The sequence below is a fragment of the Canis lupus genome, chromosome 37 (genome assembly GCF_003254725.2).
Source record: "Canis lupus dingo isolate Sandy chromosome 37, ASM325472v2, whole genome shotgun sequence".
NCBI lineage: Eukaryota > Metazoa > Chordata > Mammalia > Carnivora > Canidae > Canis > Canis lupus.
In genome coordinates this window covers 19331438-19359163 of record NC_064279.1, presented here as the reverse complement: position 1 = coordinate 19359163, position 27726 = coordinate 19331438, and the positions used below count along the sequence as shown (strand labels likewise).

The window sequence follows — 27726 nt, the reverse complement described above, 5'->3', positions numbered from 1 at the left end:
CCTTCAGAGAAATGCAGCCACAGCCAACTTCTTGACTAAAACCTCATGAGGACCCTGAGGCAAAACCATCCAGCTAAGATGCTCTTGCTTCCCTGACTCTCAAAGACTGTGTCAGATAATAAATGTTTATTGTTTCAAGCTGCAAGTATTGAGATAATTTGTTCTGTGGAAATAGAAACTAACTAATAGACCCTTTATGGCTCTTAGTTTTCCATAACTAATACTAGTCACCCTCTTATTTAAAAAAAAATAATAACCCATTTCCCCAATATTCTACAATTTGGTACTTCTCATACTGTGTCGTCATTAAGATGTGTCTGCATTTACTGTAGAACTTGATAGATAATAACTATTCAAAGGGTGAGAATTCAGAGCAAAAAGCATAAAGGAAAAGATGTATAGGTTATATTTGTAAAGTTATTTAGCTGCATTCTAGAGGAGTAATTGGCTATTCCCTGGATAAATTAATTTGCAGGTATACTGTAGAGGTTATTGGCAATGAGAAGGGAGGGATTGTAAGGAAATTTGGTTAAGGCCAGGAATTTGTATTAGCCTTGTCATCTAGGAGGGAAGAGGAATCTGAGGGAATTTATCAAAGTACTACTAGCTTGAAAAGAAAATGTAAGCTAGGGAAGGCAAGGTTATACACACAGGTCAGGGTCCAAAGGGTGTGAGCACGCGTGTGTATGTATGTGTGTGTTCACATGTGCATGCATGTGTGTGTTGTAGGCATAGGATGGGAACAGAAGTGTAATGGAAAGAATTATACACACAGGTCTTCTTATATGAGGGAGAGAAGTGGAAATTGCAGAAGAATGTTTTTTTTAAAAAATAGAAGAATGCCAGAGATTAATTTGTCTTTCTTTTCAAGTCTGATAAATTGAGCAGGGACAGTATGATAGAAGAGCATCAGAATCCAACACATTGGTTTGAATCCCAGTTTGGCATTAGAGAAGTTAATAATATTCCTGAAATACAGTTGCATATTTTAAACTTTGAGAATAATATTTTTCTCCAGGATAAATGTATTACGATTAACATATGCAGAGGACCTTGCATGGTGCTGGGCACATCAGCATTCACACCAGGGAAGCCCAATGAAAGCCTTCCAGCATTCGCCATACAGGCCTACATGTGATTATGGAGTTCTGATTTATATTCTAGACTAAAAAAATGCACAGAACTGTTTAAATTAACGTATCCTCTCCTCTGCATAAACCATTTGCTACCAAAAAAAAAAAAATTCCCCAAAGGAATATGACAATGCTCATTTTGGAAATGTTAGTGCACCCATATTTTTTATATCAAATGATCATTAATAGTATCTCAATTTCTAGTTCATACAGCTGGTAATTCCATTATCCATTGCATTCATGGTGCTTCCCAATCTTTTATTTATTTTTTTTATTGCTTTCCACTGGATCCCTGCTATCCATGAGATCAGAAATGGCGTCTCTGAGAATTTTAATGTACTGATAGAAGGGAGGCTAGAAGACCTCCCCTTCCAATCATAAATCAAGTCCTGGGGCAATGGTGTTTGTCCTTCAGGACTCTATTACCCTAAAGTTTTTGAATTAAATGGCAATGTTATTCAATGTTATTTATTAAGTAGACAATATTTTTAGGAGTTAGCATTTCCTATGAAGCATAAAACCTGCCCATTTTTTAATGTGTTCATATAAAGAATTTGATTTCTCCCTATCCTCAAACTTTTCAGGACACTATTTGTCAAATTGGAATTTGAAAATGCTAAAGCTGTATATTCAGATTGACCTAGAACACCAATGAACCATAATAAAAGCAACACATGAGCTGTAATTCTTGCAAAGGAGCACCAATTCAACACCTCATATTCCAGCTGCCTGCAGTGATGTAATAAAACAAATTGTGCAATCTGATGCTTTTTTTTTTTAAGATGTATTTATTCATTCAGAGAGAGAGAAGAGAGAGGCAGAGACACAGGTGGAGGGAGAAGCAGGCTGCGTGCAGGAAGCCCGATGTGGGACTCGATCCTGGGTTTCCAGGATCACACCCCAGGCTGCAGGCGGCACCAAAGCGCTGCGCCACCGGGGCTGCCCTGATGCTTTATTATGGGCTGGATATATGAAAGAAAAAATACTACTCCTTCCTTTTTCAGTGACTAATGAATGTAGTTCATTATTGATCATCAAGTATACCTTTCAGCCAAGAAAAGGTTAATGCCCTCTCTTCCTTCCCTCTGTCTCCAGGAGAAATGGAGTCTCTCCCTTTTGCTGTATCATACAGAGTCCTTATATCTTGGAATTTCTTTATGCCTTTTTGTGACACAAATTGGATTTATATATACTATTTTTTTAAATTCTCTTTATAGATTTATATTTTTTAAAAAAGAAACTAATGGGAGGGGTGTGGAATAGGGGCTGGATTTTTCTCCTGGCTTTCCCTTTTATTAGCCACCATAAAAGTTTTTTTTTTTTTAAATCCACAATTCATAACCAGAAGCAATAACATAAAAATCAATAAGCAAGAAGTTAGGGTCTTGCCAGCCATCCCAAAGAATTTAAACCCTTTTTTCACATCTAGTTTAGAAGATGCCAGTTGAAAGCTAAATCAATGCCTAGATGTGTGACTTTTTTGCACTATATGCTGGGGGAAAAGACTGAATTGTGCTTCATTTTGTGGTTACCTCCTGTCAGGACAAGGGCGGAAAATCCAGAATCAGGCAAATGTCTTCTCACTTCTGTAAAGAGCTGACATGAATTCCACTATTAGTTGTGAATGTAATCTGGATAAAGCACTAGCTGATGACACATTTAGAGATGATCTCTCCGGGTATGTTCATAAAGCCTTCCAGAATCCAAGGAATTGGGGTTGGTGGGGCTGGAACTGTGGGAGACAGAACAGTAAGCAGTTAGGGAAATACCTTCTGCTGTCAGAAGGCTCAACCTCCAACATTAACCAGATTGATAAGCTACTAGTTACTCAGTTTTCTCATATATAAAGCTTCCTTTTATTTCTGCCTCACAGGATTGTTGTGAAAGTTAAGATTGTACATTAAAAATATTCAAACTTGGTATCATCAGGGGAACTACTTTTCCCTCCAAGTGGCCACCCTTGGTAGGGGTTTCTTTTTCCCTTGCCTCTCAAGCTTCTCAAGCCACTCAAGTTGTGCTTCCATCACTTGGAATCAAATGTGACCTCACTAACACACGTTTTACAAGGAAAACACACACACACACACACACAAAGGGAATAACTATAGTGTGTAAAGATTCTAATAAGTGGCACGTGAAAGCATTTTAACTACAAAATTTACAAGTGTATATTGTCAGACAAACAGATTTGATTAATTTTTTTGAGATTTGATTAAATTTGAAGAGAATCATATCATTTATTGAATTATTTCAACTGCTGTTTGTCTATTATGCTCTATTATTATAGTGGTTCTTTTTTTTTACTAAATAAATACTTTTTTATTCTCAATAGAGCAACTACAATTCTTATATATGCAGAGAGTCATTTTGAATATGAACATATTTCTTGGTAAATCTTTTGTAAACCAGACCTCATTAGACAAAGAGCTGGTAATGGGGGAAATTGAAATAATTTGCCTTCATTCCTTCACATTTTTCTTTCCTCTCTTTCTCTCTGACCTTCTAATTCCTGTGTGTAACCTCCTGGCAAGCAAATATTTCAGTTGTGGTATTCCATTTAAATCTGCCTCAGGCTCATAATGCTCCATGCATTTTCCTCTTCACTATCCCTCCCTTATTACAAATACTATTATTTTATTTATAAGATTATAGCAAGCTTCTAGGAGAGAAGACTGTCCCCAAAGTAAGTCATCTTAAGATGTTCATGACAGTGCAGACGTTCCCAGGTTGCTGTTATTAAAAAGATAATATTTTAGGAGAATTACTTTATTAGGACACACGAGATGGAAAGCTACTTTTTTTCTCAGGTCTTTTAGAAATTCAGAGCTAATTAAGTTGATTGGGCAGAAGGATATTTAATGGTTTTTGCCATTCTCATATCTTATGTTTTTTTTTTAACTTCTAGTTCTTGAATTCTTACAAACCAGTTACTACTTCACTGAAAAAACCGGGCCAGTACAAATTTTAGTGGAAAACATTAATCATCAGTGTTTTTAAAATACTTCAAAATGATAAAGAGTTTTATTTGCATCAGGTTTTTTCCCACCTATTTTAGACTAAACCTGTGACAGCATGCACATTGCTTATACATTTGGCAGTTCTCAAGCTTTAGCTTGGTAAAAATTTACTTTTTCCGCAATCTACTCTAGTATTTACTTTTTTTCTTTTTCTTTTTTTTTTTTCTTTTTAATGGTTCTTTCCTCATTCCCCTGGGCTCCCTTTCACTGCCCTGCTTCTCATCCCCCACTGCTCTCCATCTGCTGCAGCACAGTCTCTGTAGGACTAGTCATTTTTTAACCAGCAACCCAGGTGATGTAAAAGTCGACGATCCCCAAATCATTCTTTGAGATGACTAGACAGTTCAATCCTTTGTTTTACTTTTAGGGAAAAAGCCCAGAGAAGTTGCTACCTATTGGAGTAATAGGTGATTTTAAAATTGGAAATGTTTAAAGAAATGCATCAATATAGGTAGAGATCAGTGGTTTTTAGAAAACAGTAAAGGGCTTACTATTAGCCATTTTCCTCTCATACTTTATTTGCTCTGGTTTAGATTTCCGCCTTTTGATTCCTGTTCAGTTTAACCTTTAACACAATTACCCCAGCTGCAGCTCAGTGAACTCCGTACTTCAGAGTAATTGCCTGAAAATGAACCTCATCCTCCAGGAGCTGCAACCTCCACTGAGCCCTCACGCAACCCATCCTTTCTTTTAAGGCTTGACCCAACATCATCCATGTCCAGCTCAAGTTCATGCTAACCCACCCTCTTTATGTTTACCCCTCCCCTGGACCCAAGGCCTTGGCCCTTGGAAAACACAGGTTTGGTTAGAGAATTCTAGGCAATGCAACAAAAAACAGAGTGGCTAAACATCTTTTTCCAGCTGCTTGATACTCTCTTTGTAAGAGAGTTTCTAAGAAAATGTGAACATAATGCTATTTTGTTTTAGTTTTTTGAAGGTGAGATATGACCAAGATATCCTGAATATTCCTCAGTGTGGCCAAATTTCTTCCTTCCTCTAGATCCCTAACTTCCCTTTCTCTAGTGTCTCCTTTAGAAAACTTGCCACTGCAAATTCTTTTTCTGCCCCCTTGAGATGGGAATCTTTTTAAAACCCTCTTGCCAGATATACAACTCTGGACTGTCTTTTTCAAAGATCTGGGAACCAACCTGTTGAAATCAGTAAGCTAGTGGCGTTTCTGAGTAGTAGCCTGATTTCAGTGGACCCTCTTGCTCCAAGTTATAAAGTTACCTCGGGTCATGAAGATAAAGTCTACTTTTCCTCTAGGTAAGGTCAACTAACAATCACACATGATTTCCACTCTTTCCACCTCCACCTCCACTTCCGCCGAAGCCCCTAAACACCCCTGAGCACTTCATTCTCATGGAGTGGAGCTCAAACTGAGTTCTAGCCTCTATCCTCTATTGTAATAGCCTTGGAATTTCTATTTTGCATCCCTGACAGAAAAGGATCTAGATTTTTAAATGTAAAGTCAGATGCTTTAATTCCTTCTGGAAATGTCTCTAATAGGTAAAAAAAAAAAAAAAAAAAAAAAAAAAAAAAAAGCAAGCTTTATACTTTGCAGCCTAAGAGGCAGCGGTTCATTTTAGTGGCAAATTTCAAGGGATTATCATGATTAGCCTTTGAATCTAACCTCTAAAAATGGTGAATTCATTAACTTTTGATGTGTTTTTTTTTCACCACCCAAAATGGACAGATTGTAGTTTTGTCTTTATTAGCTCTATTCAGACAATAATTGTGTTTATATTTGATAGGACTGAAAGTTCAAAAGTTTGACGTTTGCTGTTGTTTTTAACTCATGGTTGGATTTTGAACAAATCAGTTGATGAATTTATTGTTACTGATTTTTTTTTCCCAAGATGCTCTGGAAAATCAGATAGCGAACTTCTCTCTGTTAGTAATAAGAGTGAAACACCTTACTAACCTATATTTAATAAAAAAAAATGTGTAAATAATATCAGGTTTTGGTGTACAAGTCAAAAAAATACTCCTGGTTAATGTTTCACAAACATTCACATCAGATTCTGGAAGCTACTAGTTGGTATTCTAGTGAATGCTGGTGTTTACACTATTATTCAACTAGGTTAAATACAAATAAACAAATATGTATTTCTGTGTCTCATATATATATATATATATATATATATATCACATGCACATATATCACATGCACATGGTGATTGTTCTTGGATTATGCTTCTTTTGAGCGATAAGAAAAAAAAAAAACTGGAATGCTGGGGCAGTCCAGGTGGCTCAGGGGTTTAGCACCACCTTCAGCCCAGGGCCTGATCCTAGAGACCCCAAATCGAGTCCCATATTGGGCTCCCTGCATGGAGCCTGCTTCTCCCTCTGCCTGTGTCTCTGCCTCTCTCTCTCTCTCTCTCTCTCTATCTGTGTCTCTCATGAATAAATAAATAAAATATTTTTTTTAAAAAAAAGTGCATAACAACAATCCTGTGTACCACATATATCATTGACAAATTTTGGCATCATCTTTACTCCAGTGCTTAAATGTAAGTTAATGTAATGTAAGTTAGGGGTAGATACCCCAAAGTCCTAGCTGTAGTTGCACAAAACACAAGAAGCAATCAAATCATCAAAAAAAAAAAATAGAAACATTATTAGGCTTGAGTTACCTTGCAAAATATCATATCAAGATTCAACTACTGAAAATACTTTATGACAAATGAATATTCACGTTACACCTTACAATTCAAAAATAAGTCTTAAAATGTAGCAGATTGTAATAACTTAGGATGGTGGATTAGTTTCCTAGGAAAAGCATAACATCTTGCTTATGTCTGTTACATGCAATCATAATTTGCTAAAAAAAAGCAAACAAACAAATGAAAACTTATCCTGCCAGCACTATGTAACATGTTTTTCTCTTCTTGGGAAGATGAATATCTGAGCTGTTATGTACCTTCAGAGGAAGCCAATATGTGGTATATTTTGTAACAAAGATTTCCAAAGTCTATTGTCATGGATGGGACATTCTTAATAGGGATGAATATCTTTGTGAAAACTAATTTTCCAGTATGCTCCTGCTGAACTCAACTGCAAAGTGGTCATGGCTGGCCTGGGCCATAGCCTGCGTTCTTGCAGGTGACAAGGGGGCAAAGGGATTGGTCATTAACACCGAGAACTCTTCATTTTGTTGTTCTGATGTTTAAAAATTTTTATATATGAGTATGAAAATGATGAAGTACTTTTTCATGTGCGTAGAAGAATTTCAAGTAATGTTTCTTTAATAGAATTCCCAGAAAAAAATCACATTTCCCAAAGATGAGCATATTTTAAGTGGGAGTTCAAAGTTCAGTTAAATGCAATGACTTCCTAGCATATATTCATAAATCCTAGAGTTGTGGGTAAATAAAATAGGTACTAGATGTCTTGATTAGGGAAGGAAAAGCTGTGTTGGTTCTTTGAAAATACAGTAATGTTTTAAAAGACAAAGGAAATCAATGATTTGAAAGAGAAGCAGTTTGGAACAGATCAGCAAAAGTGGAGTGCTACACATGGACCCACCTTAGATTTTTTGCCAGTGAATTTTGCTTGATAAAAATTACCATACAGAAACAATGATTCAGATACAATTCATTATAAATATATATTTATATATAAATATATATTATTTATATATTAATAATTATTAATTAATATATATTTAACCACAGGAAATTCCAAATGCAGAATAAACTGCATATTTTGGAGCTTTCCAAAAAAAGCTTCTGCAATCACCAATTTGTGAAAGATGGGATTTGCTTTGCATTTTCAGTCATTGTGAGAATGGAAAGTACTACATACCAGTTAACATCAATCCTGGGCCAAAATTAATAAATGTAAGGTGGTGGGGGTGTCTGAGGAGGTGGAAGCCGAGGGACAATGGCTACTCTGATGAGGCAGATAGAAAATTGACTGGTTTAAAATGTTGTTACTCTCTGTTATCAATTTAATAAGCATACTCTTCTAGCAAGAAACATTATAGAAATGTTAACTCTCACAGGAAGGCTGATCTTTACATGTTCACCAGAAAACAGGCTGTGGGTTTAGAACTTGTCAGAATGATGGATACTCTGCTTTTCAGAGGCTCTTCTGTAAATTTCCACAACATGCTTCGGTCTAGAAAAAGAAAAACAAAAAAACAAAAACCTCAAGCTCTGTCTCTTATAATATAAAATGGATAAGTAATCAAGCAATAAACAGTTTCTTGTTTTAGTTAAATCAAGTCAACTTCAGTGAGCATTGTTGTATGTTGTTGAGTGAAATTCAGGACATTAAATGCCTTCTTTAAGAACTTATGTCCCTAAGATTTATACAAAGATTAGAGGATAACTCTGCTTTACTGTTTCTCAAAATATTATTTTCTTCTAAAAAATAAGGAAAAGAAAATTGAAGTTAAAGGGGAGAAAAGGAGGAATGTTTATAGAAATTGCAAGCCTGATGACATCTGGGCCTTTCCTATCCACCCTTGATGAAAAAGCAAACAAACAAAACAAACAGGGAAAATACTACAAGTATAAAATTCTAGTCACAGCCAATTGAGGATACAAAAATTTTTTTAAAGTGGTTTTTTTTCTCAGTGACTCTTGATTTCTTTTCAATGATCTTTAGTTACCTGACAAATTAGGAGATACATTTCTGTCCTCCACACCTATTCTTAAAGAAACTGTGCTTTAAATAATAAAAAGCAAATGTATATAAAAGGTAATTTTGTTAATATTAATGAAATTAGAGTGTACATGTATGGAGTTAGGAGCCCTCGCCTAGGTAGGGAGAAGTACGTTGCACAGAGAGAAGCTCTCATGAGACTTCTTTAGTTTCAACTGAAGTTTTCAGTCATCTTGATCAAGACTTTTCTAGCCCCTTAACACCCTATGCGATTTACTAGTTTAAGTCGATCTGGCCAACTTGTAAACCCTGTGTGTTTGTGTGTGTGTGTGTGTGTGTGTGTGCGCACTTGTACGGGTGTGTCTATCTGTCTACCTAATACCTGCACTCAGTTCCAATGTATGGAGGTTTTTTCTATGCCATCAAGCATGACTTGGACACCTTGATGTCCTATATTCAACTCAATTCTGACACCATCTACTTAGACATATCATCCAATACTGCAATTAGAGGACTCATTGGTATAAGACTGCCTCCCTCACTGCCCCTTCAGGCACCAGTTGCAAGTCTCTTGCAACTCTGTGCTTCTGACTGGCCACTATCAATCAGAGGTTCCAGTGATCCTCGTCCTTAGGTTCCATGAATTTGTTAGAATGGCTCCCACAAGTCAGACAAACATTTTACTTACCAGGTTACTGGTTCATTATTAAATGATATAAGACAAATCATAAGAGACTCTTAATCATAGGAAACAAACTGAGGATCGCTGGAGGGGAGAGGGATATGGGTGATGAGGTAAGTGGGTGATGGATAAAAAAAAAAGAAAGAAAGAATGGAAGAAAAGTTTAGAAAAAAAAGGGAAAAAAGGATATAACTTAGGAATGTTCAGATGAAAGAGATGCACATGACGAGGTATATGGGAAAGGTGCTAAACTTCCATGCTGAGAGCACCATTGTTCCCCAATCTCTCCACTGTCCCCCAATCTCTCCATGTTCATCAACCCTGAAGCATTCCAATCCTTATCCTTTGGGTTTCTATGGAGACTTTATTACCTAGGCAATATTGATAGAATCATCGGCCATTGGTGACTGATTCAACTTCCAGTCATCCCCTTACCTTTCCATCTCCTTAGGTCAAGGAAGTGGGACTTAAAAGTTCCAACGCTCCAATCACATGACTGGCAACCAGCCACTATCCTTAGGTGCTTTACCAAAGTCATCTCATTATACACTCAGGTGTGGTTGCAAGGGATCCTTTATGAATATCAAGATATTTTTATAGCTCTTATCACTTAGAACATTTTAAGGTATTTAGACGTTTTATGCCAGAAACAGGGATAAAGACCAAATATATATTTTTATTATAAATCAAAATATCATAGCATCATTCACATCTATTTCATCTATGCATTTTTGAAAAAAACATTATTGAATGTAATAAATTGACAACTACATTTTCTTGTGTTTTATTTGAGGTTTCAGGCATCAGTGAGTCTACAATTGAGATATGATTTGAGATAGGACAATGATGTCCATACCTAACCCCCAGAATCTGTGAAAATTTTACTTTAAAAGGTAAAAGGGACTTTGAAGATATGACTAAGGATTTTGGGGATAAGGAGATGATCCTGGATTATCTAGATGGACCCAATGAAATCACAAGGGTCCTTGTAAATTACAGGCAGAAAGGTTTACAGGCAGGAGGGTATAAATTAGAGAGAAGGAGACATGGTGATAGAAGCAGAGTCATAGTAATGCCATTGGTGGAAGGGGATCACGAGCCAAGGAATATAGGAGCCTCTGGAAGATAGAAAAGGCAAGGAACAAATTCTTCCTTGGAGCCTCCAGAAGGAACACAGCCCTGCTGACACCAAGATTTTAACTCCATGAGACTTGTTTTAGGATTTCTTACCTCCATACCATAAGAAAATAAATATATGCTATTGTAAGTCACTAAGTTTGTGGCCATTCTTTTTATAGCAACAGTTAGAAAGTTAGCAATTAGAAAAGTAATACTATGCATAAAGTATCACTTCTAAGAACTTTAAGAGAATGAAATTTTGTATTTTCATATTGTATTGGGACATAGTCCTTATGGATTGATTTCACTAAGAGTGATAGACTCTGGTAAAGGGACACTGACAGCTGGATCAGATGCTATGGAACATTACTTAAAGTTAGAATTACAAGGCTAATTAGTGTAAGCTAACCTTTGGATTTTAAAAGAACATTGTTTAAAGAGAATGCACCACTACATAGTATCTCTAGAATAATTTCAAATTTGGGAAATAGAATATATTAACGAAATCTTTATATTATGTTTAGTTCTATCTCTGATTCGAACTATAAACTTCCTAATTCACAAATAGAACAGAGAGTAACTTAGCCACTGGGAAACAAATAGCCCAGGCTTGGAAGTGGTTTCTGCCTTAGTCTCTAGAATCTATTGAATTTCATGGAAACATAGTGATTCATGACCCAGGATCACAGCCGCATGGCCCCATGGTAGCCCCATGTAATGGAGCTGATGGTACAGTCTCAACTCTCAGGATGGTAGGGTCCTGTCAAATTGCAGTGAGGCCTCCAAATTTGATACGCTTAGGATCACATGAGGACCTTTACAAAAACATGATGCTTTGTGCTTTATCGCTTTATTTCAATCTGATTCAACGGCAATTTTCTGGTAATTGACCCCAGGAATATGGGGTCATAATAATATAATATCATAATCACAATTTTCCATACTCAATCTCAGTTTGATCAACATGGTTATATAATAGTTTAATATTTTTGACCATCTGTCATGTTTAAGTCACTATTCACTAGTCACTAATAGTGTTTAAGTCACTATTAAGGCACTGCATAGTGATACAGAGAGGAACAAGACTTGGTAACTACTTTAAAGAGGAAGGTAAGTCAATATTCATAGCAGCAATGTCCACAAGAGCCAAACTGTGGAAGGAGCCAAGATGTCCATTGACAGATGAATGGATGAAGAAGATGTGGTCTATATACAATGAAATTTTACTCAGCCATCAGAAAGAATGAATACTTACCATTTACATTGACATGGACAGAATTGGAAGGTATTATGCTGAGTGAAATAAGTCAATTGGAGAAAGACAATTATCATACAGTTTCACTCACATATAGAATATAAGAAATAGCACAGAAGATCATGGGGGAAGGAAGGGAAAACTGGGAAGAAATCAGAGAGGGAGACAAACCATGAGAGTCTCTTAGCTCAGGAAACAAACTGAGGATTGCTGGAGGGGAGGTGGGTGGGGGGGACAGGATAATTGAGTGATGGGCATTAAGGAGGGCACATGATGTGATGAGCACTGTGTGTTATATACAATTGATCAATTGTTGAACACTACATCTGAAACCAATGATGTACTGTATGTTGCTTAATTGAATTTAAATTTAAAAAAGAGGAAAGTGAGTCATAAATAATTCACCTCAATAAAAGAGAAATAAGAAGTGCTAAACAAAAGTACTAGCTCATGGCATCAGAAAGATGATTAAACATGCACTGATTTTCATGGGTAAAGCTAGAGACAGTTCCCAAGAGAAGGTAAGTTATATTAGGCCTGCGGAATCGGGAGAGAATATGGCCTCGGGCTCAGGAATCAGACAATTTTGGATCTGAATTTACAACTCCATCCTGCTGTCTTCTCTTTGATGGGATTCAGTTTCTACTAAGAAAAAAATTAGACAAATGAGATAATGCATTGATTAATGAAAAAAAATGCATTGATTAATGCATGTAAAGTCCTTAGGTTAATGCCTGGCACATTGCAAGCATTCGGTGAATATTAGTAGGTGATGATGATGATGATGGTGATAAGGAAAAAGGGAAAATAATTTATTAAGATTTTAAATCATAAAGGTTAATTCTTATTCCATCTTTGCCGTTAGCTTTGATTTCTTCTCCATCTACACACACACACACATAGACACACACACATAGACACACACACACATAGACACACACACATAGACACACACACACATAGACACACACACATAGACACACACACATAGACACACACACAGACACACTCATCTTGTAGATGTGTTAACTAAACTCTAACATGAGACTGGGAATAAAAATCAATGCTGTATAAAACAGACATATCTTCGGCTGCTCTGGAGCTCATAGGCTAGTGGTGAGATACACAAAAGTCAATTTGCAAAAGTATTAATTGTGATAAAAAGAGTCATCTGGTGCTACGAAAAATTATAATGAGGAATTGGATCCAGTCAGGGTGGTCAGAGAAGAATCTCAAGGAACTGATACTTGCGCTAAAATATGGAGGGGCAAGTTGTAATTATTCAAATAAATAGAGGAAGAAAGGGAACACACGTGAGAGGAAACAAGATATAAAGGGTCAAACCAAGGTGTTCTTGGCAGAGAGAGGGTAGATTATTGGCCAATAAGAAGAAAGCAGAGAGAAATTTGAGATGATGCTGGAAAATAAATAAAGCTCAGACCACACAGCCCATTAAAGATCAAGTTAGGGATTTTGATCCTTCTCCTAAGAACAATAGGAAGTCATTGAAATCTTTAAACAGATTACTAACGATCGGATTTGCATTTGGGTAATCTCTGCACCCAACGTGGGGCTCCAACCTCACAATCCTGAGATCAAGAGTTGCATGCCCTACCAACGGAGCCAGCCAGGTGCCCCAGATTTGTATTTGAAATCTAATAGTCTATCTGTATGAAGTGAGAAGACTAGTTTAAAGGGTGCCAAAGTAGGGACTGGACTGATTAAGAGACTGTTTGCAGCAGTCCATCTGAGAGATGGTGGTGGCTTAAACTAGAGTGGGAATAGTGATGTAGGGAAGTGAAGATGATAGATGAAGACACAGATGTAGATATATTCTTATTACTGGATTTGTTGATGAAAAAAGATGTTAAGGATGATTCTCAAATTTATGGTTATCGTAACTGGGTAGGTGGTCTGCCTTTGTCTGAAATAGGAAAAAAAAATGAAGCACTTTATTGCTTAAAAGAGATAACCATAGGTTCAGTTTCATAGATGTTGTCTTAGGACACGTAGGCAGTTCAATATGCCAGTTCAGGGTTAGGAGGATAAGTCTGAGCAGTAGATAAAAATTTAAGGACAATCTATTTATGGGCAGCAGCTTGATAGCCAGGAATGGGATGCCTGCTGAGACGTTGAGGATGACAGAGGTGGGAGACCCAGGAATGAGCCCTCTGGAAGTCTCAGCACAGGTAGGGGGATAATGAATTGATAGTGGAATCACTCTGGCCTGGTTTAAGTAGTAATGGCTATTCAAGTGTAAGTCTGGAGAAAAAGGGTCACCGGATCCACTAAAATATGTGCTTTTTCCAGACAGGCTGAAAACAAACAAACAAACAAACAAACAAACAAACAAAATAACAAGAATATTTACATTTGCAATAAATAGTGTTATGGAACTGATAACCATGAATTATAATAGAGATAAGAAAAGAGCGAGGATAGATTGTGCTTTTTTTTTTTTTTAAGATTTATTTATTTATTCATGATAGACATAGAGAGAAAGAGGCAGAGACACAGGAGGAGGGAGAAGCAGGCTCCATGCACCGGGAGCCCGACGTGGGATTCGATCCCGGGTCTTCAGGATCGCGCCCTGGGCCAAAGGCAGGCGCTAAACCACTGAGCCACCCAGGGATCCCTAGATTGTGCTTTTGAGAGGAAAAGTTGATGTGCCAGTGAAGACATGGTGTTCTTCAGTCCATACTCAGAACCTTGAATATCTTATACATATTCCAAAATACATCACTTGACTGAATAGTGGCTCTGCCTATGATCAGAGAATAACTCAGCAAAGGAAAGAATTTTAAAGGTCAATTTGGCCAGAATCTAGGAGAATTCTGAGATAACTCTGGTAAATGGCTTTGACATCTTAACACTGAGGCATGAAAACATTGACTAGCTAGCATATAAAAACCAGTATGTATCTTCACTGTCTTCTTTCTTTTTTTTTTTTTTTCACTGTCTTTCTTAAAGAAAAATTCTATATCTTTCTTTTACTTTCTTAGCTTTTCAGAAAATTTTGGGTAACATGAAGAGTAGACATCATGAGTAGATCAATTATATATATATATATATATATATATATATATATATATATATATATATATATACAATCACTTCAATTTACTGAAGTAAGCTGTCTGGAAGTAATAAATGAATGTAGAAAATGTGAACAGCCCATGGCAGTAAGTGAAAATTTCAGAAATAATATTGTAATGGAGACAACCTCTGTGAACACTGCAAAGATGGTTTTAAAGTGCGGTCATGAATTTATTTTTCAGATTTAAGAAACATTAGTCAGAAACACTAACATGTCAGATTTTGGTTTAAAGACATCTCACCCATCTGGTGGGTTTATATATATGAGAGATCAAGAATTTTTTTTTACTTCTTTTTCTTTGTTTAACTTCAGTTATAAGATTTTTATTATAAATTGGACCCATTTCAATAATATCCACCAAAGGAATGATGAACTATAAATCTCAGGATAGGTTAGCATAATACAACCAAGAGTATAAAAAGAATCAAAGAGCTTTGATATGGAATGAAACAGACCAACCAGTCTTACCATATGAATTCAAACTCTCAAAGTTACATCAATACACCCTACTGGGAAGTTTTACCCAGCCTTTGGAAATTTCATTCTCCGTGCTAATGAGCTCTGAGGGCATATCCAATACCAGATTATACTTTTCCTTTCTTTGGGTCTTTTTGGCCAATGGACAATTATATCCCCCTAGAAATTGCTTAATGTTTTGTTTGTTGTTTGTTTTTAGATTTAGAATCTTATTTTTGCCTCTGCTCTTGTTTTTATTTGTTTATTTAAAGTGGCATTAGCTCTAAGTTATATAAAAGCCATAATTATTCCCTCTGGCTTATTTATTTTAAAATAGAAGTTCTTACTATTCAAATGGTACGTCAAAAACCTGTTTCTTTGTAGTAGGATATGCTGTTTGCAACAATTAACCAACCTTATAATACTAAAATAAATAAGGTATTTGCAAATATTTGTATCTTATAGACACAGACACTATTGGAAATTGTTACACAATCATCCTAGACCCTGTGAGTAACAGAAGTTCAGTACTTAATTGTTCATTATTATGAACTTTTATTTTAACTCCTTGTTGCCAAAGGGAATTACTCTAAAATAAAAAAAGATTAATGAACAATGAAATAAAGAGGTATACATTTATAGCATACATAAAATATCCACTACAGCAACAACATTTAAATGACCTTCTTTATACTCAAAAGGATTGCTCGGCGATTGCTTCCCACACATATTCCTTCCATATGTAATCTATAATTTCCCAGGTTTCTCACTGATTGGTGGTTTAATAGCTCCATGCATTTGGAGGGCTAGATTGGACATAAATGGTGCAGCAAGAGGTCAGGAAAGGGGGCGGCTTTAAATACCTCTACCATTACCACTTTAGACCAGAATGGGTGGGATATTCTCAGCTGCTTGTGTCCAAGGATGTTTATGAGCAGGCATCTTGCATTCTGTCTTTGAAGAAAAGTGTTATGTCTCACCTGGAACGTGTTGGGCAAAGAGAGATGGGCTATTGCTGATTACCTTTCAGGTTTAATCAAGTGTTAAAAAGCAATCTCTGTTAATTAAAAATTAACAACATACACCATTAATGAAATTTTTTGTATTAATGTTCACAGCATTGTTATTTTTATATTATTTAGAAAGAACTTACAAGCCAATGAATACAATAAGGTCAATTTGTCCTTTTTTTTGAGAGAGAGAGAGAGAGAGAGAGAGAGAGAATAAGCACAAACAGGGGCAGGGACATAGGAGACGGAGAGCAAGAATCTGAAATAAGGCCCTGAGATCTTGAACTCAACACAAATCAAGAGTAGGACACTTAACCAACTGAGCCACTCAAGCACTGCAAATTTACTCTTTAATAGTTTAAATAACTATATATTTTTAAATGTCTTTATTACCCCATTTTACTCTCTAAATGTCCAAGATTAGATAATAAATTATATAGTTTCCTTTGCCTTCTCCATCCCACCTACACTGTAGAATTTTCTTACATTTGGACTTATACGTGCTTCTCTCTGAGCCTGAAAAAGCCTATCCCTCCAAAATCCATTGTTCTGGAGCATATTTTTCCTTTAGGGAACCTTCCCTGAATTTCTAGACTATGTCAGGTTCTAAAGGAGAGAGCTTCTTTTTATAGCACTGTTTTTTTGTTTTTTGTTTTTTTTTGTTTTGTTTTGTTTTTTCTTTAAAACATTTATCACAGCTTAAATTGGATATCCATTAGTGTTACTACTTTATTAGTGTATACCATGTCCTTATTTATTTTATATTTTACTTATCAGTGTAACTCCAGAGCCTAGCACAATGTCATCACATATTAAATAAATGAATTTATTAAATAAATTAATTTAAATGAATGATGCAATATGGGAGTCAAGGAAGTGTTTAAGATTCATCAAATCAAACATGCATGTGTGTATTGCAAAAATCTAGTGGAGAGGAAAAGATTGAAGACACAAGAAAGAGCAAAGCTCCTGATAAAGCATAAGTTTGAGGATTGAGGTGACATTGGTGACCCCATACATATTCCATTAGAAATAAGAGAGAAGAAGGAGAGTTAAATTGCATATGCAAGAATCTTGCTACTTATGGCAGGAATTTGCAAGAGTACCTAATAATAAATTCTACTTATTTTTTTCTACAAAAAGGAGAGGGAAGAGAGAGAAAAAGATGGGGGCACAGAGTTTGCCAAGCATGGAGAAGATCTGACGTAGTTCTGGTGGAGATTGGGGAAGAATTCTGACTATAGAAATCAGAATGCTTGATGGGGACCATCCAGGACTCTACTGAATAGAAGACCGAATTGGTAGTGGAAGATTTATCTACTCAGTCATTTGATATTCTCCACTACTTCTCGGTAGCTCAGAGTAGAAATGGAGATGAACTATTGGTTGAACTCAAGGTTGGCGTTTTACTACATTGACAGGAATTGCAAATACTGGGAAGCATCGAAGAGCTGTCATTTGCTACAATATCTTTTTAAAACCATTGCACTTGCTTACTCTCTTACTTTATGAGACTCTCTTCTCAAATGTCATTTTTTTCAGAGTTCTTCCCTGATGATTTCATTCAAAATATTTCTGTTTTTGTTTTTTATATATTTAATATATTTTATTTTCCTTTTAGTTCTTGCCATTATGTGATTTAGTAATTATAAAATTCCTTCCTTCCTTCCTTTTTCATATCCATCTCTTCTCTTTAAAATTATGAGAGTAGGAGTATTTTTAAAATTGTTAAACCCCAGGCTTAACTATACCCAGAACATAATGGGAACTTTCTCAATATTCAAATTAATTCATTATTTAAATAATTATCTCAAAGAACCTGAGCACAAAGAACTTTATAGAAATATATTTGTGGGGGGAGGTGGAGTAGGGATATACTAGTGGTAAATTATATTTTCAAGGCTGATCAGTGTTCATTTCATATGCAATTGTGTTTAACTTATGTTAATTTCCACTTAAACATTTTTTTAAAAATTTGAAGTATTGACATATTTGCTGGCTCATTTAACTATCACAATAACTCTTTGAAGTTTCTCTTATTCTCTTTGCAAATTCATAATCAGGATTTAAAATTAAACTCTTCCATGAATTTTATGAATTTGTCCTATCTTACTTTCATAATTTCATATTTCCATAGCACTTTTGTCCATATATTGATTGCTATCATCATATTACACTGAGTTATTCATTTCTAGAATCTATATCTTTCTATGTAATGAATTCTCAAGATAGGCTTCATGTACATACTGATATTTATCACCTAAACAGAGTCTGGCCCTATTACATTTGAATCTGTGTCAAATGAATAAATGAATGAATGAATGAAGTCTATTTGACAAAAAGAAACCTGAGGCCCTGGAGTAATTAAATGGTTTACCCAAAGCCACAAAGATGACAAGGAGAAGTACACTGGCCTTTCGATAACAGATAAAGCTCATTGTCAAATATACTATACTTTAGTCATGGGTTTACATTCTTAGATCTGCTATGTGAACTTAATATTTTTCAAAGCATCTAAGTATGAGACATTTAAAGTTTCCAACTTAAATAAAGAGCCCAGTAAGCTCTCTGTTTTGTTTTGCACGTTTCATATCCTTCTGTGTAAATGCATTTCACATTAGCTGATCTAAGGCCGAGCAGCATGATTATATAAACAGCAGTACAAAGCAGTGTCATGCAGCTAAATGGGATGCCCCCTTGTACCGCAGCAATCCTTAAGGGCTGAGGAATTCAAAATAAAATAATCACTTCAAATGATATTTTGAAATTTTCTCACAGGAAAATTTTCTTCCATAAGTACTGAGTTGAAAAGATTGATTTGGGGGTACGTAGGTGACTCAGTAGGCTAAGCATCTACCTTCAACTGAGGTCATAATCTCAGCATCCTGGGATAGAGCCCTCATTGGGCTCTCTGCTCAGCAGGAAGTCTGCTTCTCCATCTCCCTCTGCCTCCCACTCATTCACTCTCTCTCTCTCTCTCTCTCTCAAGTAAATAAATAAAGTCCTAAAAAAAAAAAAAAAAAGGAAAGGATTCATATAGTAATAGAGACACTGAGGAAGCTGTTTTTAGTTAGTGGTTCATTACATTAATGGCTTTGTAAACCAGGTAATTGTAACTCTGGATAAAATGCTATTCTTTTTTGGGGTATTGGATCAAGAGAGTTTTGGCAAATGTTAGAGATAAGTAAAAGCCACAAGTCTTACACTTGACTTTCAGAAATGTAGATATGTATTCTCCATAAAAGTGAGTCAACCAGAATCTAGCCACGAGGTGGCAAGGAGTAAGGAGTAGGCACAGATCAAATGGACAAAACCAGGAGATATATAATAAAATATAAAAAGATCTGCATATGTCTAGTTCTAGGGTGGTGATTTTTGTTCTCTGAATTTTTTTATAATCCTTTCTTAGGATAGGATCTTAGAAGATAGTCTCTAGGGTCTGGTTATCAGGATCCACTCTGAGGTTCCTGTGTGTTTCTAATTCAGGAATACATAAAGGAAGCAGTAGATGTAGATGTGATCCAATTAGTTTGTGACCTAGGGCAAGTGACCTGGCTTCAATACTCCTCCATTTTCTATCTTATAGACTTGTTGTGAGGAGCCAAAGAAAAAACTGATATAAAGTAGTCAATACATCCAACCTCATGCAGTATGGCAGGCAGTAAACTTGCCTCAATTTGCCATAGATACTAAATGTAAAAAAAGAGACAAAGGATTCAGAGAAAAATTCTTCCAGCAATGCAAGTAGCATGAGCATCAGCAAGGTTACCACAGTTCCCCCACCCCCAAGCAGGACAGAACAATGGACCTTGACAGATGCCACACATTAAGCAGATTTATGTTGCTGCTGAGAGATTTGGATCTTATGGAGACCCCTGCTTTTATAGCAAGCAATAAGCAAGCCAGATGCACAACAATCCTGAGAAACGGCTGAACTGGAAGAGAAGTCAGGATCTTTCCATTTTGATACAATCAGCATAAATTTTAGGAGCACAAAAGGCCCATGGAGGACTGCTCACAACAGATATTACTTAGAAAATATAATGCATCATTACCAAACAGAAATAAAAGTCTGACTGCACAGAAAAGTGTAAATATATCTTCATAACAGAATTATTCAAAATAGCCAAAAAATGAAAACTACTCAAATGTCTATCATCTGAAAGATGGATAAATAAATGTGATATATCTGTAAAATGGAATATTATTCAGCAATAAAAAGAATAAAGTAGTGGCACATGCTGCACATGAATAAAACTTTAGAATATTACACTAAGAAGCCAGTCAATAAAAGATCAGGTATTGTGATAATTCTATTTGTATTAAATGTCCAGAATAAGCAAATATAGAGAGACAGAAAAATCATTTGCTGCCTACTTCTGGGAAGTGTGAGATAGTGGGAATTGGGGAAATGACTACTAATAGATATAGGATTTATTTTTTAATGTGATGAAAATGTTTTAAAATTGGATTGGATTGGATAACTTTGTATGTACCTATTGCTATATTTCTCCACACTGAGATACATACACACTGAATTGTAGTCTTTAAGTTAATGGGTGACTTTTGTGCCATGTAAATTACATCCCAATAAGGTCTTTTTTGTTTTTTAAGTACTCATTAAGATGTCAAGTGTGTTGGATTTTCTGTGTCAACTCGATATTGCCACCACTGCGTTATAAGGTATTGCAAAGCAGAAGCAAAGAACTACGTTTCCCAGAATCCTCATTTGATTCCTTTTAAAAAAAATTAAATTCATTTATTCATGAGAGACAGAGAGAGAGAGAGAGAGAGAGGCAGAGACACAGGCAGAGGGAGAAGCAGGATCCATGAAGGGACCCCGACGTGGGACTCGATCCTGGGACCTGGGATCACGCTCTAAGCCAAAGACAGAGGCTCGTCGAAGAGCCCCCCAGATGACCCATCTGCTCTTTTGATTCCTGTTTAGAATATGCCAATGAGAGACTTCGCAGTGATACTTGTAGGTGGAAGAGAAGGAAAGATCATGATTTTACAGAGGCAGTTGCCACCAGAGGCCTGAGGTAAGTTTTTCTTTAGCTAGCTAGATCTTGATTGCCTTTATTTCAGAATAATTCACATTCCCAAATGGCATGTTTTGGGGCCACATGTACTGTTCCCCCTCCATATAATCTCCTACATGCCTAAAGGAGGTCCAGGAAAGCAATACCATATAGAGAGGAAGCTATGACTGCATTTCCATTTTTAATTACATCATAAAACTTTGAGAAAAATTTGAAAAAGGAATGAAAAGTAAGGGAGATTAAATCCAAATTCACATTCAAGATCACTCCAGCTGTGTAATGAGTGATAATCAATAATCAAGTTCTCCCACTGTGTTTATCCAATTCACTGCAACTTGCTAATCGAGAGGGATTGCTCTCTGTTAAGAATGTTTGGGTCTTGATATTCAGTCAGACATAAGAATCTTCTCACTATAAGAAAAAAAAATAGGTAATGGAGACTCTGGGGCATATTGGGAAATAAAGGGAAGCTATTAAGTTGGTAATTTTATGCAGAAAGAAATCAAAGCACCAGAAGAGAAAGAATAAGAAAAGGGTAAGACTTTCAGGAAGTGCCAAGCTGTCTCCTGTGATCCTTTTACATAACAAATACAACTTTCTTTTACTTAATCAACAATGTAGAGAGTAAATACTAGGATGACTATACAGGAGCTGAACATAGTAGAAAATATTGTTGGGGGGAAAAAAGAGAGAACTTGCTGATAATACAGTACTTGCAAAACAAGCTTGTGCTATTTCCCTCTTGACACCGCGTCTGTTGTCTACCAGGGCAATCATATCCAACAGTAATTGTCTAACAATTGTTCCGTACTGAGAAAATACTTCTGATTACAGACATTAACACGTTTAGGCATTAAACCTCCTCACTGTAATTACCCTTGAGCTTATTCTCACAAATGAATTAATATGCTGATCACTTGGACTAATACAACCAGCAAAAGGGTGATGAATTGCTTCCAAATCAGATAAAATGAAGCATGACATCATTTAATTAATTTCTTGGAAGTGGGGGGTTGATACAGAAAGAAAACATTTCCATGGGGGCTATCCTGCCAGAATGGGGTGTGAAGTAGAGGCAGGAAGTAGAGAAAAGAAGATGAAACACAATGTTACTGAAAGCTTCCTTGTTTTTGAGCAAGAGGGTTTGCATACTCCCACTTACCACTGGGGACAGTGATAATCTTGTAGCCAATTGCCCAGCGTGAGGCAATCGAGTGGCCCAGTGGATGGTCTTAGAAGGCAAAATGTGCCCGATTCTCCACTCCGAGGCTGAAAATAATCTGCCTTACTAAATGGCTAGCTTGAACTAAAAGGATACAAATATCAAAAACTTGGTTCTGGAATAAAAATGAAACAAACAAAAAGCAAAAACACATAGAATAAGAGATGTGCTAACAGGTATGATTAAGACACAAAATGAATTCTCCATCCTCACTCATACCCCGCAAGTAAGGAAGAGTGGGTACGCAACAAGGTGGCTGGGTAAACAGGTGGTGAACATTCCTGATAGTAATCGATCTTCCTGACTGCCCCCCCCCCAAAAGAGCTCAGCAAAGCTCTTGGCAAATCAATACTTTATTTAGTACGTGGTACTTTATTTAGATCATGGCATGGTTTCTTCCACTATCTCTTTCCCATTTCTGTCTTTGGAGAAGCTGGAATCGCCTTGCTAGGAATTTTTAAAGAAGAAACATGCTTGATTTACTGTGGTTTCCTCCAAACTTTATGTGAAGTTATTTTTGAGATGCAGAACTCAAACGGAGAATACCTATTAAAAGTGCCATTGATAATGAGACAAAAACTTGAGATGTCTGGGCTATCACTATGTTCTTGTCTTTGATAGAAAAAAATCATGTTTATGTTTTTATTACATCACAGTAAACAAAGGCTTAAGATTTTTTCAGCCATTTGTTTTCCCTTTTTGAATAGCAGTGAGCAACTTTGCAAACAACGGGCTCTCAGCATTGCTCGTTAATGAATTAATGAATTAAATTTATATGTGTGAGAGTATGAGCTCAGTAATCGTACAATCTGGTTTGAATCTAAGCTACTCTCTGTGTGACTAGACAACCTGTTTTGAGTCTGCATTTCCTCAATTGTAAAATGAGCTCAATCTCATCTACAGGCCTGGGTGAGGATTGGATGTAGGAAACATGAAAAGTAGCTTGCATCCAATAAATATTGATTTTTTTCTTCTCATCAATTGTTGAAATCGCCAATGTTTATTGTTAGCATGATTCTGTTCATTCAACATGTTGATCTCACCTCCGTGCAAACACAGCCACTCCTACGCCCACACACACCTCCCTCCCTAACATCCTTGTGCTCCCATTCTCACCGCCTTCAAACATTTTTTATAACAGTGAGAATAATCATCCTAAAATATAAATGGGACTTGTCACATTCCCCACTTTAATGTTCTTCAGTTATCTGACTTTATACTTATAATGAAACCCAAACTTCTTTCCATTCCTCCGATCATTGACTCTACCATCTCAATTTGTCCCACCTAAGCCCTTTGATTTAAACAGTAAAGAGAAAATAAAGGCGAAGAGTCTCAAAAATTGGCAGAGAGTGGAAAACTTTAGTGTCCAAGAAGGAGCCCCATTTGGCAGAGTCCCAGCTCTGGATGAAGAGGTTGATCAAGAGAGAAAGGTAGATTTTATAAAGTCAGAGAGAGAGAGAGAGAGAGAGAGAAAGTTAACATTTCAAGACTATGTGAGAAGAGCAAAGCCTCTAGTAGGGAGGCTGGGGGTTGGTGTGGTCTTGCGGGTTCAGGTGAGTGCTGTGGGCTGTGTGCTTCATGCTAAGCATGTAGAGACCCTACCCAGGGTGGTGGTGTCCAGCTGCCTCTGCTACGATATTGCCATGCCCGAGTCAGCATGATGGTGTCCAGGCAGGTCTGCTCCACGGCTCACAGGCTGGGTGGCCAGGTCAGCCTTTGTCACAGCCATTCTGACCTTCTTTCAGTTCTGGAATGGCATTGCCTACCTTGAGGCTTTTGGAACATTATTCTGCTCTTCACATGTCTCTCTACTTCTCTTTCTTCAGATCTTACCTAAAATTTGACCTCCCTAAAGAGGCTTTCCTGACCACCACTTTATCTCTTCCTATCATTCTTTACCTCAGCTCATTTTTTTTCACTGCACTTACAATAATGAGTAGCCATTCTACTTATTCACTTATGTATATATGTATTACACATGCATGCTGGCATATACATAGGTCTCTATTTGTCTATTTATTTGTTAGTCTCTATTCTATTAGGCTGTAAACTGCATTGGAGGAGCGAGCTACAGAAGAAGAATAGGATCGTTTTTCACCTCATTTTCCTTAATTCAACAGGCCAAAGGAAAGCTATGAAGACTGAATGAGTGTCAAAAAATCTAGTTATATTTAATTCATTGGTATTACACAAAGATGCCACTCACATTCTTCGGGGGTATTATCGGTGGATCAAAATGAATATTCCTTTAGTAAAAAGCCTAAAACTTCATTTTTGTATTCATAGTGTTAATATTCATATATTTGTATGCAGTCAGCCTTTGGAGCAAGCAAATGTCCTCTAACTGCAATTTCAGACTGGTCAAGGTAACAGACCTTTTTCATTAAGTACTTCCAAATTTCTAATCTATCCATGAACGTGAAAAATCTGTGCTAATTAAAGCCTGTCATATAGGCCAATAGTGCAGAGAGGACCTGGGAGGTCCCTAAAATTTAAAGGAGCAGCCTCCGCATTAAACAAAACTAGTATTTTCTGTACTATGATGCAAGCTGTTGCTTCATTCTGGTTTTGTTACCTGACTTATGAGCCACTGTTTAAATGTTCAGTAAGATTTTCACCTTGTAAAATGTTGATCAATTTTTGTAGCTAGGAAAAGGGAAACTACTCAATATAGAGAACATTTGCTAGAACAAATGTAGTGGGTAAAATCCCCACTTTTTTACATCATGCTTTCCTGTGCCCCAAGGATTTCAAACCTAAATATCTTCAAAGGTCTGGCAGAGGGATTTTGTTTCTTACTGGCAGCTGGGCTATGCAAAATGAAGAGCTCTGAGCTAGCTAGGGGTAGTCATTGTCACTTTAGTAAAATCTTGCCATCAAAAATAAATCCATGAATGCAGTTTTGTCCCATTTTCTAATTTCTCAGGAGAAATTAGAAATCAGCCAGATATCAAAAATTTTCAAAAATTGTATATATATAATGTAAAACATAAAAATTATGCATATATATATATTATATATATAATGCTGGCAATTATAAAAATGCTTTAAAATATTACACCGACCGGCAATAGCGGTCTGCGGGTTAAGCATTCTCTACTAGTTTGTGACCTCTGTACTAAATCATACTTTCATTCTCTAGAGCTGCACTGTTCATTAGAAGTATAATGTGAGTCACATATGTGAAGTTTTCTAGTAGCCACATTAAAAGAAGTAAAAAGAACCAGGTAAATTTAACATAAATAATGTATTTTACTTAACCTAATATATCTGAAGTATTGTACTTTCACCACATAATCAGTATAAAAATTATAGATAGTATATTTTACATTCCTTTTATTATACTGCATCCTTGAAATTTGGAGTGCATTTTGCCCTTACGGTGCATTGTACAACACTGTACAACAATTAACAATAAGTTATGCCATGCTCTATATATTATGCTGTGCTCACCGCTAGTATAGCTATCATCTCTGTTTTATTTTTAATGGCCACATAATATTCATTATCCACAAACCATAATTTATTTTTTCAGTTCTTGCCTGTTAGACATTCAGGTTGTTCATATTTTTCATAAAATAAACCATATCATGATTGGTATTCTTATACAAAGTTTTTCTGAGGATAAATTTCCGGAAGTTAATTTTTGAGTTGAAGGGGCCAAAAAAAAAAAGGTCTTAAGGAGCTAAAATGTCAAAGTTTATGCCACTGCCAATTTACATTCTGATTTATATTTTATGTGAAAATCCCTTCCCTTAATCTGACTATAACTTCTATTTTTAGTGTTACTAGTCTCATAGGAAAAAAATGCTGCCTTATCATTTTCATTTATTATACTTTTTGAATATTTTCATGTTTATTAGCCAAATGAATTTTTTTTGCAAGATAGAATCATTATTCTCATTTTGATGCATTTCTTCTAAAAACAGCAATATTAGATAAAATACAGGTGGAAACACAAGAAATGGTTGGGTTAAATGCAAATTTATGAAGATATATATGATTAGGAAATTTCCCTTTGCTCATTTTTCAATCTTTTAAAAAAGATTTTATATATTTATTTGACAGAGAGAATGGGGGAGAGGGGGAGTGGCAGGTAGAGGGAGAAGTAGGCTAACCACTGAGCAAGGAGTCCAGTTGGGGGCTCTATCCCAGGACCGGAGCCAAAGGCAGATGCTTAATCAACTGAGCCACTTAGCCACCCTACTCATCCTTAAATCTTGTATTGATACTTACACTATTGATTTGTCAGAATTGTTTGCATATTAAATTACAAACCTTTAACTTATCATATATATTGCAAATCATGATTTCCAGTTTAATTTTTTTATTTCTTTTTTTTCACTGTATGCAAGTTTTGCTTTTCATAATATTGGATCAAATTTCTCAGTCATTTCCATTATGTTTTTTTTCTTTGGTTTATGGTTAGAATTTATGCAAAATTATTTAAAATTAAGTTTATTTAAATTTGTTATTTAAAATAAATATATTCGTGGCCCCTGGGTAGCTCAGTCAATTGAGTGTTTGACTTGAATTTTGGCTCAGGTCATGATCTCGGGATTGTGAGATGGATCTGGAGTGGATCTATGCTCAGGAAAGTCTGCTTGACATTGTCTCCCCCTGCCCCTCTCCCAACTCGAGTCTTCTCTCTCAAGTAAATAGATAAATAAAATCTTTAAAAGAATAAAATGAAATATAATAAATATTTTATTTATATAAAATTATTTAAATAATTAATTATTAATGTACCATCATAATTTCTCAGTAATTCTTCTATGAAGGCTTAAAATAAAGAGAATTTTAGAGTCACTAGTAATGTTCAGGGATTGCAAAGTGAGTTTTCACTTGCAGAAAACAACTAAGATTCATAGTGCTTTTGATAGCAGCCAATGTTTTTCTAAAAACAACTGCACTGCACCATTTTCTAGATTAGCATAGTAGGTCAGTATTAAAGAAAAAAGTATTAAGAAACAGTTTCCATTTTGGTGATGGGTCATAACAACTATATTTCTTTTGCTTTTCATAGGAATTACTCATACAGCAAGGATGATGAAAAATGGAAACACAAATTCCAACTTT

General features: G+C 36.0%; 1 long non-coding RNA gene across 1 annotated transcript; it reads right to left on the bottom strand.

Annotated features, from left to right (window-relative positions):
- Positions 1-1963: 1963 nt before the first annotated feature.
- LOC118353511 (uncharacterized) lies at positions 1964-9745 on the bottom strand. Its single transcript, XR_004812612.2, has 3 exons — positions 9450-9745; positions 8155-8272; positions 1964-2865 (listed from the first exon to the last, which is right to left on the bottom strand). It is a non-coding gene; the product is annotated as an uncharacterized LOC118353511 (long non-coding RNA).
- Positions 9746-27726: the final 17981 nt, after the last annotated feature.